The sequence below is a fragment of the Cavia porcellus genome, unplaced genomic scaffold (assembly GCF_034190915.1).
Source record: "Cavia porcellus strain 051 isolate PalLab524CR breed Dunkin Hartley unplaced genomic scaffold, mCavPor4.1 scaffold_17, whole genome shotgun sequence".
In the NCBI taxonomy this organism is placed as follows: Eukaryota; Metazoa; Chordata; class Mammalia; order Rodentia; family Caviidae; genus Cavia; species Cavia porcellus.
The window spans coordinates 52,666,183-52,682,182 of NW_026947500.1; the positions used below are offsets into that span (position 1 = coordinate 52,666,183).

The window sequence follows — 16,000 nt, forward strand, 5'->3', positions numbered from 1 at the left end:
GTATTGTTCAGGAGAAATAATAAAAGCTATATTGTCCAAGGCAAGCTATGGGTGCAAAACTAAATACTATTCATTTTCAAGGTGTACCAGAACCAATTATTTTCAGCATACAATGTGCATATTGATGCAGAAATCCTTATAGTGTTAGAATTTCTATGATGAAATTCTAACTTAAAAATTTCTATGATGAAATTCTATCTTAAAAACTAAAAACTAGCAGTGGTTAAAATACTAGTTTGAAATTCTACTAATTCAAAACACACAGTTTATTCAAGTAAACACTTGCAGACTTAAGAAATAGAGGCTTGGGTTGTTTAAAGAAGGACCAGAGGACAAATATCCAGAAAGGGTTGAACAGCTGGAAAATTTTTTATAGAACTACTAATCCACAATACTACCATTCACAACCAAGATCTTAAACATAATATTTAAAATTGATTTAATTTTTAGATTTTAAAAATTTATGTAAATTTCTCTTTATTGGTATTCTATGTTTATGAATTTTAATTACTATATATATATATATGGTATATGACACGATGGTAGGAAGCACACACAGTTAATAAAACAGTTACTACTGCACAACCAATGACTGGTGCTCTGAAGAAAATTAGCAGATCCATCACTTCACATTGACAACCAACCTTTTTTTTGGATGAAAAACAGCTGGAACTCCAAATCTGTAGCAAATTCATGAAAATGTTACCATCCCTATTCTTCATGCTACACATTAGATATTTAGACTTCTTGCCTCTCTAGATGCTACTTTGATTCCTTTAACCTGCATCTTCACACCCTCTGAACTAGCCACTGTTTGTCCTCTGCATCAACATATTTAAATTTTTACAATTAACATTAGTGAGATGGTGCAAAATTGTAACTTGTCATGATTCACTTATTTGTCTTGGCATACGTATATGCTTTTCAAACCTCTGGGGAAAAATTGGCCATGGTTCAATCATTTGGCTTTTCAATTACTGGACTTTTGAAATACTTCAAACATTTCAATTGTTGAGTTCTATGAGGTCTTCGTAGTTTGATTTTTTATTTTACATTAGTGAGTTATTGAAATATGTGATAATCACATTCTTTTTGTAGAGTTGGTGCACATACACACACATCTTAATGGTCTTTGGGCCTCTCTTTCCCCCTTCTACCCCTGTACACCTTTCTCCATCACTTGGTCCCTTTCTCTTTTGTAAAACATCAATTCTCTATTTACTATTATCTTTCACTTTATTCCTCATTTATACTTTGAGTTATTCATATAACAAAAAGCATGTGACATTTAAGCTTGTGCATCTGATTTATTTCAGTCAATATTATGTTTTCAACAAGCATCCATTTTGCCACACAATCCTGTTTTATAGTTTATGTTAGCACTCCACTGTGTATAAATACAATATTTTCTTCATGCATTTCATGATGGACATGGGTTACTTCCAAGATTCAGCTCTGCAAATTGCATTGTTGTAAACATAGCTATCTGGGTATCACTGAAATATCTTCAGATCCACGGGGATGGTACTTAGCAAGAGAATAGTTGTGCTGAGTGGAATATCTAGTTTTAGTATTTTGAGCCATCTCCACACTGATTTCCATAGTGCTTGTACTAGTTTGCATTCCCATCAACATTAGAGAATTGTTTCTTTATCCCACAACTTCACCAGCCTGTTATTGTTTCATTGTGGAATGCCAGACGTAGTTTCTAAAGTGGGATGAAATATCAGTGTTGTTTTTAACGTGTATTTCTCTAGAGGCCAGAAAGTTGAACTTTTTCACATGTTCACTGGCTATTTGTTCTTCTTCTTCTGAAAAGTGTCGATTCGTTGTTGTTAGCCATTTTGGATTGGGTCTTTTATGTTGAAACATAGGATTTTCTTGAACTCTTCATATTTTCTAGATGTTACTCTGTCTAAGGAATAGCTTGAAAACTCTTTCCCCTGTTTTGTAGGTTGTCTCTTCACTGTTGATTGTGTGCTTTACTATGCAGAAGCTTTTTAATTTGATAAGACCTTATTATCTGATACTCGGTATGATTATTTGTGACATTAACTTTCTGTCCAAAATGTCTTTGTTATGCCTGTCTTGAGGAGCTCCAACTTTTTTTATCTTCCAGCAAGTTGTTTCTATTTTAACATTCAGAACTTTGATCCATTTGTGAATAGACTTCAGTACTGTTAATGACACAAAGATAACGTTAGCATCACTTTAAAGAAACCTATTCTTTTCCGGGAGAACATGGCAGACAGATAGCAGCAGCTACGGAGGCTCTCTGAAACACCCAGCTTAGAATTCAGGAATGGTGCTGACTAGGGAATCATAAGCAAGAGGAGATATGCCCCGGTGACCCAAGAATGAACTGGGCTGAGAGAAACCAACTGGGAATGCAATCCTGGTGCTATAACAGAAACAGATAAAGCCTCAGCGTGGAAGATGGAGCCTGCGCCATTGGAAGCCACGATTTGGGTTTCCTGCCACCATGGCTGCGTCTGCATCAGCTCGGCAGGGAGAGAGATGCACAGAAGCTCTGAGAGCAGGAATCGGTGAATGCAGTCGAGAGCAGGATGGGCAGGGAACCATACATCCACCTTCAGTGAGTGAGGGAAAACTGGGACTCTTCCACAGTCTAGGTGACTCCAACAGAGGACATTCTGGGACCAGGCAGACTTGCGGGAACAGGGCGCTGCAGTGACTTCAGTCACCAATCCCCTTCTGAAGCGGGACTGGTGAGCAGTGCCTAGCCCATGTGACACTGCTGGCTGAGACCCAGTAGGTTAGCACAACCCAGGTCCCAGAGCCTGAAGGTGACCTGGAGAGTCAGGCCCTGCATAGGCTGCCTGGTCTGGAACTTCCTGGTGTGCTGCAGTGGGTGGGAACACCTAGCCAGCACAATTCAATTAGATTGTGATTGACAGGGAAGGAAGCTGGGCCTCCTATATATGCTTGCATATATAAGGAACAAAGAATATGGAAAGAGGCAGCAACAAGAAAGGGTCCTCAGTCCCCAATCCTGAGAAAGAGGCAACAGCAGACACAGCATCAATAGATATAAAGCACTATCTCGAGAGCCTCATAGACAAGTTCAGGAATGAAGGTATTAATGACCTGAAGCTAGACATAAGCAGAATAGTTAGAGAAATGCTAAGCACCACCCAAGAAAAAAACAGATGGTGGAATGGAAGAACAGAAAAAGAGGGGAGAATTGTTTAATGGAGAAAATAGAGAAAGCATAGAATATGTGAAGCAAGTTCAAAGAGATTACCAGGAAACTAAACAGCCAATTGAAAACTGGCATAACATCTTGAAAGAAACTAAGGACAGATTGTCTGAACAGGAGGGCAGATTTGTAATATGGAAGCATGAAATGAAAAACTTCTTAAAAATAACAAGAAACAAACAGCAATAATACAAGACTAGAAGATGATAAGAGGGTCTATAACTTAAGAATTAAGAACATAAAAGAAGTAGGGACACAAACAAATGAACTACAAAAGCTACTCACAGAAATAATCCAGGAGAAGTTTCCTAATTTAGCAAAAGGTAAAGATACTCAGTTGTTTCATACAAGCATACAGGACCCCAGCCACCTACAACCCAAACAGAGCAACACCCAGGCATATAATAATTAAAATTCCAGTAATCCAATACAGGAACAGAATACTAAAAGCCATCAGAGACAAGAATCAGATCACTTACAAGGGAACACCCATCAGAATTACAGCAGACTTCTCGGCACAAACCATCAATCATGAAGAGCGTGGAGGGAAATAATTCAAGCTTTGAAAGGTAATAATCTCCAGCCAAGATTGATATATCCTGCACAACTATCCCTGGAAATTGATGGAAAAACAAGGTGCTTCCAGGATAAAGAGGAACTAGGGGAATATGCAACCACCAATTCAACTCTACAGAGAATACTGCAAGATATTCTAAAAAAGAAAAATACGAAGAATCCAGAAGTAGCAGCAGAGAGGCCACAATGAACGTAACAGAAAACAAAATGAAGAAGACAAACTGACAACTAATGACAGAAAAAGAGCTCAACAGAAATGAGGCAGAGAAGATTGGATGATAGGAACAGCTATTTTGGAGAAAATGATGTCTTAAGAGGTAATACTGATTTAGTATCATCTTGTTTTGAAGGCTCATCAAGCTTTTGTTCTTCTGTCTCCATTGGTCTAAACAGGTGGTATCTTATTGGATTTTATTATATATGATAGTATGAGCAAAACCTTTTATAGACAAGGAGATTATACAGAAACCATTGTTCATTTTATGTTAGTTGATTCTAAATACCCTGTAATGCTGTCATTCTCTTAAATGGTTTTACATTGTTTTGATATATTTGATGCTACGGTATATGAAGTTATACTCAAAGATTTCAAGGAAAGAGACAATATGGTAACTACATTTATGTCAGGATTATCTTGTGGTGAAACACTATTTTGCTTAAATGGTTAGGTTTTGATCTGTGCTGATTTGCTGTTATGCCCACTTTTATCTCAATCTCCATTTTATTATTTACTTTTTTATCCTTTTAATTAAGGGAAAAATAAATTTTAAAATAGCAGGATATATTATAGTAACCCACTTTGACTTTCCATTATCTTGATTTAAAGCCCTGTATTGCTCTCACAATCTTGTTTTGACTGATGTTCCTCTATTCTGTTTTGCTTGATAGTACCAGGTTTGAAAGTTTAGGCAACAGCTGTGAAGATAGTGGGATTCATTATGATGCCTGCTAGGGTTATTTCCAAAAGATGAAAAATATTAACAAAAGATGAGAAATATAAAATAAAAAGTGGCCTTTAATCTGAGAACATGGAGAGAGATGACCGGCACCCCCACCGCTGGCGTCCGGCGCTCTCCCTGGTGGACACGTGGTGTGGGGGCCTGTAAATAGCCTCAGTTTGGGGTGGAACCTAAGGCATGCATTAGGGATGCACAGGTAGCCCATTGGTCCTAGGTTTGGCGCCATATGTAAATTTCCAGGGGTGGGAAGATGGCATCACAGGTAACTTCCTAGGGGCATGGAAGATGGGGCTTTATGCTTCCAGTTGTGGCTTTTCTGGCTACAGTGTCCTATCTGGGCCAAAACCCTTTCATATCCCGTCTTATGATTATTATTATGAAAAGGGGCAAAGATTTCTCTCTTTAACTACTTCCTGCTGGCAGAGGGTACTGAACTGGAGCCTCGGGGAGTCGACAGGATGAAGGTTGATGTCCAGGTAGACTCTGGTGCCAGGTGTTTTAGCCAGGACAACTTCACTGTTGAATGCACGTATGTCAGACTGGAAAAACAAAGAGACAAGATGTTATGAGGAGACATGGCACTGTCATATTTAAGGACCCAGGTGAGGTAGAGGGAAAGGTGCCTTTGATTTAGACATATCATTCTATCAGGACCATGTTGAGGTAGAAACATTTCCACGGTAAGGCAGAATTCTGAAAATTAAACATGGGGTTAGGAGGAGTGGAGTTTTGAGAGGTGATTACTCCCCCATCTGAAAGCATAAAAGTTAAGATGGTAGGTTGGTAAGGCTTGTCTCTGGTATGCATGATGTTGGAGTCTGTAGGCAATACTGTTAAAGAGTCCTGCTGTAAAAATAATCATTAATAGAATGTAAGAAATTTGGAACCAAAGTGGATAACAAAACATGACTTAGCCTGTTAACTGTGGCTGTGAAGCCTTTGTGAGATGGAGACGGGTAGTGACAGAAGATGAGGTGACCAATCAGAATGATCAGATTTAGGGCTGGAAGGGCACCTCTTAGCCTGAGTGATGTGAAACCAGAATGGCAGTCCAGCAATTTAGATTTAGGCATGGGTCACTGTAACCTGGTTGTAGTCCTTGGAATGATTTGTTGTAACAGAACTTAAGCAAGTATGAGAAAGTCTTTTATGTATCCTGAAAAAGTATAAACCAAGTGAGAAGACAAAATGTATCTGTGAGTCTTGACCAGGGTTGTCTGACAAATTGGTGAATCAGAAAGGAAGGGGGTGGTCTATATCACTGAGGAAGGGTCCACCAGCAACAACAGGTAGAAGTTGTTGAGGCCTCAGTGTGTCTAAGTCAGCCTGTATAAAAGGCATTTTAAGATTTAGGACTGGGACCTGCACAAAATAGGCCCTGTTTGTAAATGGCATAGGTTGACCATCAATACCCAGTCATAGAGATTGAGGACTTAATACAGCAGCCTGAATATTCAGGAAGAACTCTGTATATATGGCCTCTATGTCCACAAATATATAGAATGTCTTACCTGAGAGTTTTAGTGGAACTTGGACTCTGAGATGGACACCCACAATGGGGGCTGCTGGCCCTGAGTCTTCTCAGTCTTCAGCAGTGATTTTCTGTCGGTGTCGAATCTGGAAGTGTCGACATTTCCTGTGAGGGCTAGAACTTAGGATGACTTACCCACTCTCTGGTGGCTAGGACAGTCCAATAGCCCTGGAGTAAGGTCTCAAAGAATGCCAGGATGGGGCATTTTGTTGCCCAATGTCTTCTGCTGCATTTGAGCATGGACCATGGAGGGGCCAGGCAGCTCCACCTTGTGTAGGTTTACCTGTCTCAGAACTCTAAGTGTCACAAGTGTTAAAAATATGAAAAACCATATTAAGATCTCTCTAAGGTTTGAAGGTCAAGTTTTGCCTTTTTGTTTGGGATTTGGACTATAGTAGAATTAAGTAAGTATGTAGGAATTTAATATTGGCATTTTAGATTAGAGAGCAGGCTTTATCTGAATGGCATATCGCTTTCTAATAGGGTGACATGTAGAATTAACAAAAAAAGCTTTAATCTGCCCAAAAAGGCTTTAATGGAAATATTTTTCAGTAAAGGTTTAGCAATCTTATGAATAAATCTATCAAAACTGATCTAATACTGTCAAATTCTGAACACATTTACTTTTAAAGTTGTTATTTGCAGTAGTATGGACCAAGACAAATAAAATAAAACTTTGAAGAAAACCCTTGTCTTGAAATAGAGCTAGTGGTTCCCAGCAAAAAGGAATTTATAACCTTAGTGGTTAAACAGGAGATTGGTGAAGGATTTGATTGATACACAAGGCTGGTAAAATTATCAGGTGACCAACAACCTCGATTAAAAGTTTTGAGAATTGTAATTAAAAAGCATCTTTTGAGCAGAGCCAAATTGTAAAAAAGCATGCCTGAGCAGAGCCGCTGAGCTGCTGTTTCGCAGTGCTCCAGCAGAGCACACCTAGAGTGGGGGTGGGGCAAGCGCTGGGATGCAGCGCGAAGGGGCGGGCTGGGACTGCCCCTGGAAACGCTTAAGGTGGCAGCGGCAATGATGGTGCATGGGGGAGGGAGGGGCTGGGATGGTGCATGGGGGAGGGGCTGGGAGGCGGCCCAACACAGTGCGCAAACTGGAACTGGTTGTGGGGCGTGAGGATTAGAAAGCCAATTTAGGAACACAGCTGAGTTTTTATTAGCCTCCTGGACCTGTTTTAAAAGTTTGTTATAGTTAGTGTGCTTGACCTGCTCTGGCACAGCTATAGGCCCAGGATCATTGTCAGCGGTGTTTACCTTATGTCTGTGATCAGCTTTTTCTCGAACTGCTTGCCACAGCTGGTTCTGTTCTTCTGAGCTGAGAGTGGTATTTAGAATCACATAAACGTCCTTAAAATGTAAATCATAACAATTAGCAATACATTTAAATTGCCTGATATAATTCTGTGGGTCAACAGAGAGGCTACCTAATTTAAGGGTAATCTGAGATAGATCAGAAAGGGGAAAAGGCATATGGATGTTGACAGGTCCCTTGGGGCCAGCTTGCTTCCCAAGTGGTAGCAGAGCCTGAGGAGAAGTTTCCAGAGCAGAGGGCCATTGGGCAGCCATCCATCCAGTAGACACGTGTGAGCAATCATCTATAAAGGGCCTACAGAGCTGCTGCTGGTCACCCTGGGAAACACAGGCAGATGGCGTCTCACTGTGTGCCTTGCAGTGAGAGGACTGCTGTCGGCAGCACAATGAAGCATCATGTGCACTGCAACAGGGCAGCTGTTGCAGTTCACAAGAGGAGCCACAAGGGGGCACCAGTTGACAGTGAGGGTCCTGGGAACATGGTGGCGCCGTCACGTGACACAAAACATGGCGGCGCCCTGTCGCCATGTGTCCCTCCTGAACATGGCAGCGCCATACCATGTGGCAGAGGGTTGCAACATGGCAACTGTTCCCGGCACAAGCTGGAACAATCACGCAGCCTGCTGGAAGGACATAGCGACTGAGACCTAGTATGGTTGGCAGGTGGTGAGAATGCTGTAGGGGATAGAGAATTCTCAGGAGAAGAAGTCGGAGACTGCAAGGAAGTGCTAACAGGGATTAAAGCTGCTAGGAGAGTTTTGGGTCCCGGAAGGCAGAGAGGGAGATGATCGCACAGCAGGAGGTATCTGTGACAGAGAGGGATTAGAGCTGCTCGGAGAATCAGGTATAGAGGGAGGGGAGAGGGGCCCAGCAGGAGGTAACGGAAGGGAACAAGTTTGGTGGTAGGCAGGCAGTGGCCGGGAAAACAACAGAGGGCAGGACAGAAAAGTTTCTGGCGCAGTAGACAGCTAAAAGTATCTCAGGGGGAGCACAAGACTTAATGAGAGATGGGTGTGTTCTCAGAATAAGAAAGGCTTGAATATAAGGGAGTTCTAATAACTTGTTGCCAGCTTGACAAAAATCATACAAGTTCCTGATAATGCAGGGATCAAATATTCCTTGTTTGGGCCAAGGCTTGCCAATAAGTGGGTAGGTTGGCCAGACCTCCTGGCATTAAAAAGTTAGTTGTTCAGTTTTTATGGTACCTTTAATTTTTAGAGTATGTAAATTGGAAATTAGGCATTGTAAAGGCGTCTTTTGGGAGTTAGAAAATACGTTCCCCATGACTGATTCAGGCAAGAAAAAAAACGGAGGTCCAGAACAAGCCATCACTTATTTGTGGCACCACGCGGCGGCTACGGTTCCAAAAACTCGTAAATTCCGGTCGTCACTGAGAGATTTACCAGTGGAGCCTGTGTGGGGTCAGTAACAGTTTTCCCCTTGAAAACGCAAGGCTTTAAGGGAAGTGAGGCATTCTTTCAGTGTGGGCGGTCCCAAAAATCTCTGCTTTGGGCTATCCGAACCCAAAGAACATGAGAGATTTTGCGGACACAGGTTTTCCCAGAAAGAACCCTGCTCTGGGTGGTCCAAAGGTCGTGAAAATGCACAGACCCATGCAGACGGGGAGAACAGTTGACTGGGGCTGCCCAGTGCCAAAAGTTCCCCGGGGAGTGCTCACCTGAAATCAATCTGGCCGATGCAGAGTGCAGGCTGCTTGAAACAGGAACGTCTTGGGAGAGGAAAAAGCTCAGGATTAATCCAGGATGTTATCTGGTTATCGGCTAGGGGACTCAACTGGGTGTGTGTCCCAGGAGTCAATCACCTGCCGATCCAGTTATGGCACCAAATGCTAGGGTTATTTCCAAAAGATGAAAAATATTAACAAAAGATGAGAAATATAAAATAAAAAGCGGCCTTTATTCTGAGAACATGGAGAGAGATGACCGGCACCCCCACCACTGGCGTCCTGCGATCTCTCCGGCGGACATGTGGCATGGGGGCCTATAAATAGCCTCGGTTTGGGGTGGAACCTAAGGCGGGCATTAGGGATGCACAGGTAGCCCATTGGTCCTAGGTTTGGCGCCATATGTAAATTTCCAGGGGCGGGAATAGGGCATCACAGGTAACTTCCTAGGGGCAGGGGAGATGGGGCTTCCTGCTTCCAGTTGTGGCTTTCCTGGCTACAGTGTCGTATCTGGGCCAAAACCCTTTCAATGCCCATTCTGGTTGACTATTTTCTACTTTTGAAGACCTATAATGTCTCCATTGTTTTGGTTTTGTTGGTTTTGTTCTTTACTGTTTTGTTCAATTTTATTATAAATAATGATATAGGCAATTCTATTAGAGATAGCGGAAGGCATATGGTAACCATTGTTGATCACCTAGTATTATGCTTTTACATTAACTATTACGTCCACCCTTTTGATCTGACCAACTGTTCTGTCACATTTGGTTCTACTCTCTTCCAAAAAAGTAATAAGAACTGTGGGAGCCACAAAACCCAAAATGTGTAATTGTCATTGTACAAAAGAGAGGAAAAGAAAGTGCTCTAAATGACATAACTGCATGTATATTTAAGTGTAAAAGATAGATAATGATATTACTGAGATTTGTTGAATCATTGAACAGAACTGTTTGCAGTCTCACTATTGGAATGTCTACTTTATAAGCTTTAATTTTGTAACTTGAACAATTTTTTATAAGATGACAAAATGTAACCCACTAACTAGTGATTTCCTACTGTTTATTTTTTCTGTAAATTTGTATAACTTGTACCCTTTCTCTGCTTTTTTTTTCTTTTTCTCCTTAAATAAAATTTAAAACAATAAAAATGAAAAAAAAAAAAAAAGAAACCTATTCCACCCAGGCAATAACAAATATATCAAGAAGACGAATATTGTTCAAGACAAAATCGATGCTGACATACTTTCAGGGCCAATAATGTACAACTTGGAATGTTTTTACAAGCTCTATAATTATGTTATAAACACTAAGACAACACATAACATGAGCTGACTTCTTGGCATGAACAGGAGGGCCCATGTCAAGTTCAGCCTGAGTTTAAATCTTTCAGGGGGTTTGTGTGGCTCATTCTCTACCTTCAGCTATCTCTTGTGGCTGTTACACTCAGTCGTTATGGAAGGGTTACACTGGGAACCCTCAAGTGCAAGTGTTTTGTTGTTTTTCTGAATCTCACTCCTAATTTCTCAAACCCTCTCCAAGACAGGCTGTGATCAAACTCTCACTGGCAATGCAGCAGGCACTGCACTCTCCAGCAGTTGCCTGCTGTGTGGTGAAGTGGCCTTGGAGGCAAAACCCCATGATGCTTTGCAGTTCACAGGCACTGTGGCTTCTCCCTCCTCTGGCCAATGCCACTGCCATATGTGCCATTTCTCCCTGGAGGTGCAGGTCCTCATGGCTTACTTTGTGACTGTGAAAACAAGTTCTGCATGCCAGAAAACACTGCAAGTTTCCAGATTGCTTTATTGTCTTCTCTACCTGGTGATTTGTTTTTGAACTTGTCTATAGCTTCTAATTTTGTCCTAATTCCTTCCTAATTCCAAGTGACCCAGTTCTTTATTTCTCTTGGTCACACTGTTGTTTTCTGGTTTTCTTGATTCTGGGTCTTAGAGAAGTTGAATTTTTTTAAAGATAATAAAATCCAACAAATCAAAATAGAACAAAGTCAAAAACAGCAGCAAAATTGGTACAGAACTTCAAAGCACGATGCTATGAAAACAACAATAACTACCACAGTATGTCTTGTTATCTTCATAATACTTGTCCATTCATCAGGTATAGCAATATCAAGCCAAAGTAAAACAGAATAAAACCAGTCCCAACAGAACACTGAATGAAGCAAAACAATTCATCAGAATGAAACAACATAGTGAGAACAATATTGACCTTCAAGGACAGGATAGAAGGAAATCCCCTGTTTCTGCTGTATGGCATACCATCGTCCTCCCAATAAATGCCCAGACTGCAGGTCCCAAGCCTGCAATATCTACCAATCAATGTAAACATTTAGCTGCTTTTTGTACCTTAGCTGCTGTCAAGTTAGCCTGTCTTCAGAACCAGTTGGTTGCTTACAGGGGGAGAGGATATTTGATTCTCAGCTCATGTGTCTATAGGCTTATGGGTGGCCTTATTTGACTTTTCTCTCCCTGGGCCCCCATGGCTTGCATGCTTTATCAGAAAGGCTGGCTGGCTTCTTGATGATCTCCTCCCAGTCCCAGCATGACCAGTTCTCGGGAGGCACTGACTTTTCGCTAAGAAGCTAAATTTTGCTACTAATCACTATTCGGTTCTTTCGGTTTTTCGCATATGTGGATTTTTACCTTTTGTTTCTCAACGTGTTCAAAACATTTGTAGATAGAGTCTTTAATCATTTTGATTGAGTGATTTATAAAACTCTTCAACTGCAAACATATTCAAAGTACTGATAATTCCTTTTACTTGAATATTTGCCTAAATCTTTCTTAATCATCTTTTTATATTTTAGGCATTATTCTTCCCTGTCAGTAATGTGCCACTGCTCTTGTCAGTCTGTCAAAAGGTGTGAACAGCATAAGTGAAATATCTTCCTGGAAGGCACTTTAGTCTCCCTGCACCTGCTGAAATCTCTATTTTTAATCATATTTTGGTCATTCCCATTTCTGTGTCTCACAGTCTTTAAACAATAAACATTCCTATAACAAGATCATAAGTGTTCCACAGTGCTGTTGTATTTTTTCATACAATCTTGAAATTGACCCACATCCCCATGATTCCTCCAGTCTGTGAGCTTCTGGAAAACAAAGCTAATCCATCATCAACCTGCTTCATTTGTGTTTCCATGAGATTTACCCACCTACCACCCTGGTGTTACATAGTAAGCATAAACACCATCATATCCACACCATTGATGGCAACTTACCTGCTCCTGAGGACGGACAACTACTGTATTAAAATCAGGCCACTTGGGGCTGGGGATTTAGCTCAGCGGCATCAGCACCTGCCTTGTAAGTAGGCAGTCGTGAGTTCGATCCCTGGTACCAATAAAAATGAAAAGACAAAAAAAAAAATCAGGCCAATTGTCCACCAAAGCCTTTACCTTGAAGGGGTTCCCCTGATTCATGTGGAAGACGGTCCCATAAACCTGTCCCATTTCAACACAATGGGAAGAGAAGCACAGTGCTCAAGGTCAATATTGTGCTTCTATGACAAAGTGACTCACCCCTCTGAAAGTAAGGTATGTAGGGCTTACAGTGTTTAGTCCAATCATTAGGTTACATTTCATTATCTCCCAAATAAGCAGAGTTTTGATGAAATCATAAGTGAAATAAATTATCAATCACTCATTCTTGCACCCTTCATTCCTTTTCATTTTCTTTCATGTATTTACACTGTTACACAAAATTATCTCATATATCTAGTTTGACACCTGTTTTTCCTACATATACTCTGCATTGGCATATTTCCATGTCATTAAATACTAATCTGTGTAAGCTCATTTCATAATTATATAAGATTAACTCTATATGAATTATTTTTTACCTCTTATTGAAGGCCTTTTCTGTTTTATCTGACATTTTATTCTCATTCTTGAAAGGAAATTTTTGCTTGAGTCTTTGAAAATATTCCTGTTATAACAAATTTTAGAAGGAAAATTTCTAAATCAAACATGATATACTCAGAAGGATCTTTGTCTTCTAAGTATTTACACATTACTTTCTGAAAAGTTTACATGGCCTCTTTCCTACTTAGTAAGAAACAGATCATAGTGGTATAATCCTGGGCTCCAACAACCAAACTCCAAAGAACTTCACTCATTCAGAGTTGTTTCTTGGTGTTTAGGATCAGGTCTTCAAACACCAGAGACTTGAAGAACACTGAATAAGTTGAGAAAGATTTGCCAAGGTTAGAAGTGCTCGAGCTGTGAGGAAAAGGACACTTAGTGTGCACAGTAGCGCGGTCAAGTGGAGACCACGATCTCTCAGCTGATGGAGCCAGAAGATGTCACACAAGAAAGGGTGATGGAGCAAAAACCATTTCACCAACTAAGATGCAGGCTGTATGAAGGTCCCTGTCCCTCCCTTAAAATAGTTTTAAGTCAGACTAAGGAACAAGGGAAGTGAAAATTTCAATTAACCACATTGACATGGAGTTACTAAATACTCTGTTATTTGAGGAAGCTTAATGTGGCAACTAAATCCAGTTTGGTGGAAATAACGATTATTTTTTCTAAACATTGGAACTGAGAACAAGTAATGTTTAGATACACAATGTAAAAATATAACTGGAGTCACTTGTTCTGTTCTTTTTTTTGCTACAACCTGACTGAATGAGATTTGGCATGTGTCACAAACCTACTCAGTATTTATTCCTTGGAGACACAATACCCATTATTTCAGGCCACAATACCCAAATGTTTCTCTAACCAGAGATTTAATAACTACTGAATGGGGATGTCTACCATTTTGACTTTCTGGTTTTACTAATTTCACATGAAATTGCTGAGACTGAGCTTAAACTTTTGCTATTTTGCTTAGAAAATAATTGGTTATGTCAAAGACAACTACCTCTGGACTCAGCCCACTCAACAGTTGCCCTGTGAGAGTCACCTAAAGCTCATGTGGCTTAATCTGTAATTGCCCTTTCTCCAAGGTACAAGGTCACAGGCAAGGTAACAAAAGGTGTAATATTGTGTCTCTCCTACCACAGTTACCATTAATTGTGGAGTCAGAACCACAGTAAATACACCATCCTACTGTTGCCCTGAATAGTCCAGGTTCTTGAGTGAGCAGGAAAAAAATGTAGAATAATAGTGTCTTACAATTAAAGATTTGTATTTAATTTAGTTTTTTGTTTTTCTTTAGATGTTATTGTAAATGGTACTGCTTTTTAAGTTTTATTTTCAATTTTGTGTTGCTAGTGCTTGCAAATATAATTGATTTTTGTTGTTCCATATTTTGGCCCTGAATCTTATCACTTACCTCAACTTATTAATACATAAAGCTTGTTTTGTATATTTTGTAAGATTTTATACATTAGAAAATTATGATCTGTGTGGAAAAAACTCTTTTATTTCCTTTTCCCAGTATGTATTCTTGTCTTCTCTTTTTCTGCCTTTTATATTGTTTAGAACAACCAATGTTACTTTAAATGTGAGTATGTAAGGTGAGTATTCTTGCCTTGATATTTATGGTAGAGAAATCATCTTTCACTATTTAGTAAAATATTAGTTGGAACTTTTTATATTTTCTTTTTATCAGTTTAAAAGAAATTATGTTATTCCTAGGCTGAAGAGGTTTTATGTTTATTGGAAATATTAAATTTGATCAAATAATCATTCTCTGTCAAGAGAAAATCATCTGGTATTCTTCTTTAGTTTATTGATAAGAAAACTTATGTAATGGTTTATGTTGATGGTCCCCAAGCCTCATGCCTTTGCATTGTACATTTGTGATTGGTTCATTGTCTAGTGCTTGGATTGATGGTTTCTGTGCTACACCCACTGACAACATCAATCCAAACCAGGGGTGGAACCAGGATGTGATGTAATGGCAGAAAAAACGCGTGTCTCTCTCTCTCTCTTGCTGGTTTCCACCTTGCAGTTTACGGTTGCCATGAACTGCAGCCTCACCATGTCACCCTGCTTTGGAGCCAACTGAGTGTACACTAAAACCTCCAAAAACTATGAGAAATAAGCTTTCCTTTCCCAAGTTTGGGCATCAGCTATTTTGTCTCAGTGATGAATAAAAAATGACTAAGACAGCGTACATTATTGACTTTTGAATTTTGAACCTTGAATTCTTAACCTAAATTCCCATTAGCTATTATTAGCTATTCTTTCTAAATGTGGTATTTATCTTCCTAGTATTTTGTTAGAATTTTTGCCTCTGTGTTGTTGATGGATATATCCTGTGTTTTTCTTATAATATACATTTCCAGTTTTGCTATCAGGGAAATTCTGTTCTCATAGGGTGAGCTGGGTAATGTTCCCTCCTTTGTCCTCTTCTGAAAGAGTCTGCGTACATTGATTTTTTTTTTTTCATCGCCCTTGTGGTAGAAATTGGTAGAAGGCACCTGGATAGCAGTTTTCTTCTAGGAGTGTTTTAAGTTACAGATACAGGACAACTTAGATTGTAAATTTTTCTTTAATGACTTTTCATCATATGTGTTTTTCACAGAATAATTTTTGAAATTTATAAGCATGGTGTTGTTAAGAACATCTTTATTAGATTTATAATCTTCATTGAGCTAATGGTGATGTCTCCTCCTTTATTCTTAATATTAGTCACCTATGACTTTTCTATTTCCTGGTCACTTCGATCATAGTGTTTTCAACGTTACTGAGCATTCCCAAGAATCAGAGTTTGGATGAGTATATGATGCATAGAATTTTGCTATT

General features: G+C 39.7%; 1 long non-coding RNA gene and 1 pseudogene across 1 annotated transcript; both read right to left on the bottom strand.

The window, feature by feature from the left end:
- LOC134471116 (glycine N-phenylacetyltransferase-like) overlaps positions 1-16,000 on the bottom strand; it is a 116,572-nt pseudogene that overhangs the window by 9,248 nt on the left and 91,324 nt on the right.
- On the bottom strand, positions 4,019-7,640 carry LOC134470977 (uncharacterized). The gene is made up of 3 exons (XR_010040269.1): positions 7,549-7,640; positions 6,267-6,372; positions 4,019-5,294 (listed from the first exon to the last, which is right to left on the bottom strand). It is a non-coding gene; the product is annotated as an uncharacterized LOC134470977 (long non-coding RNA).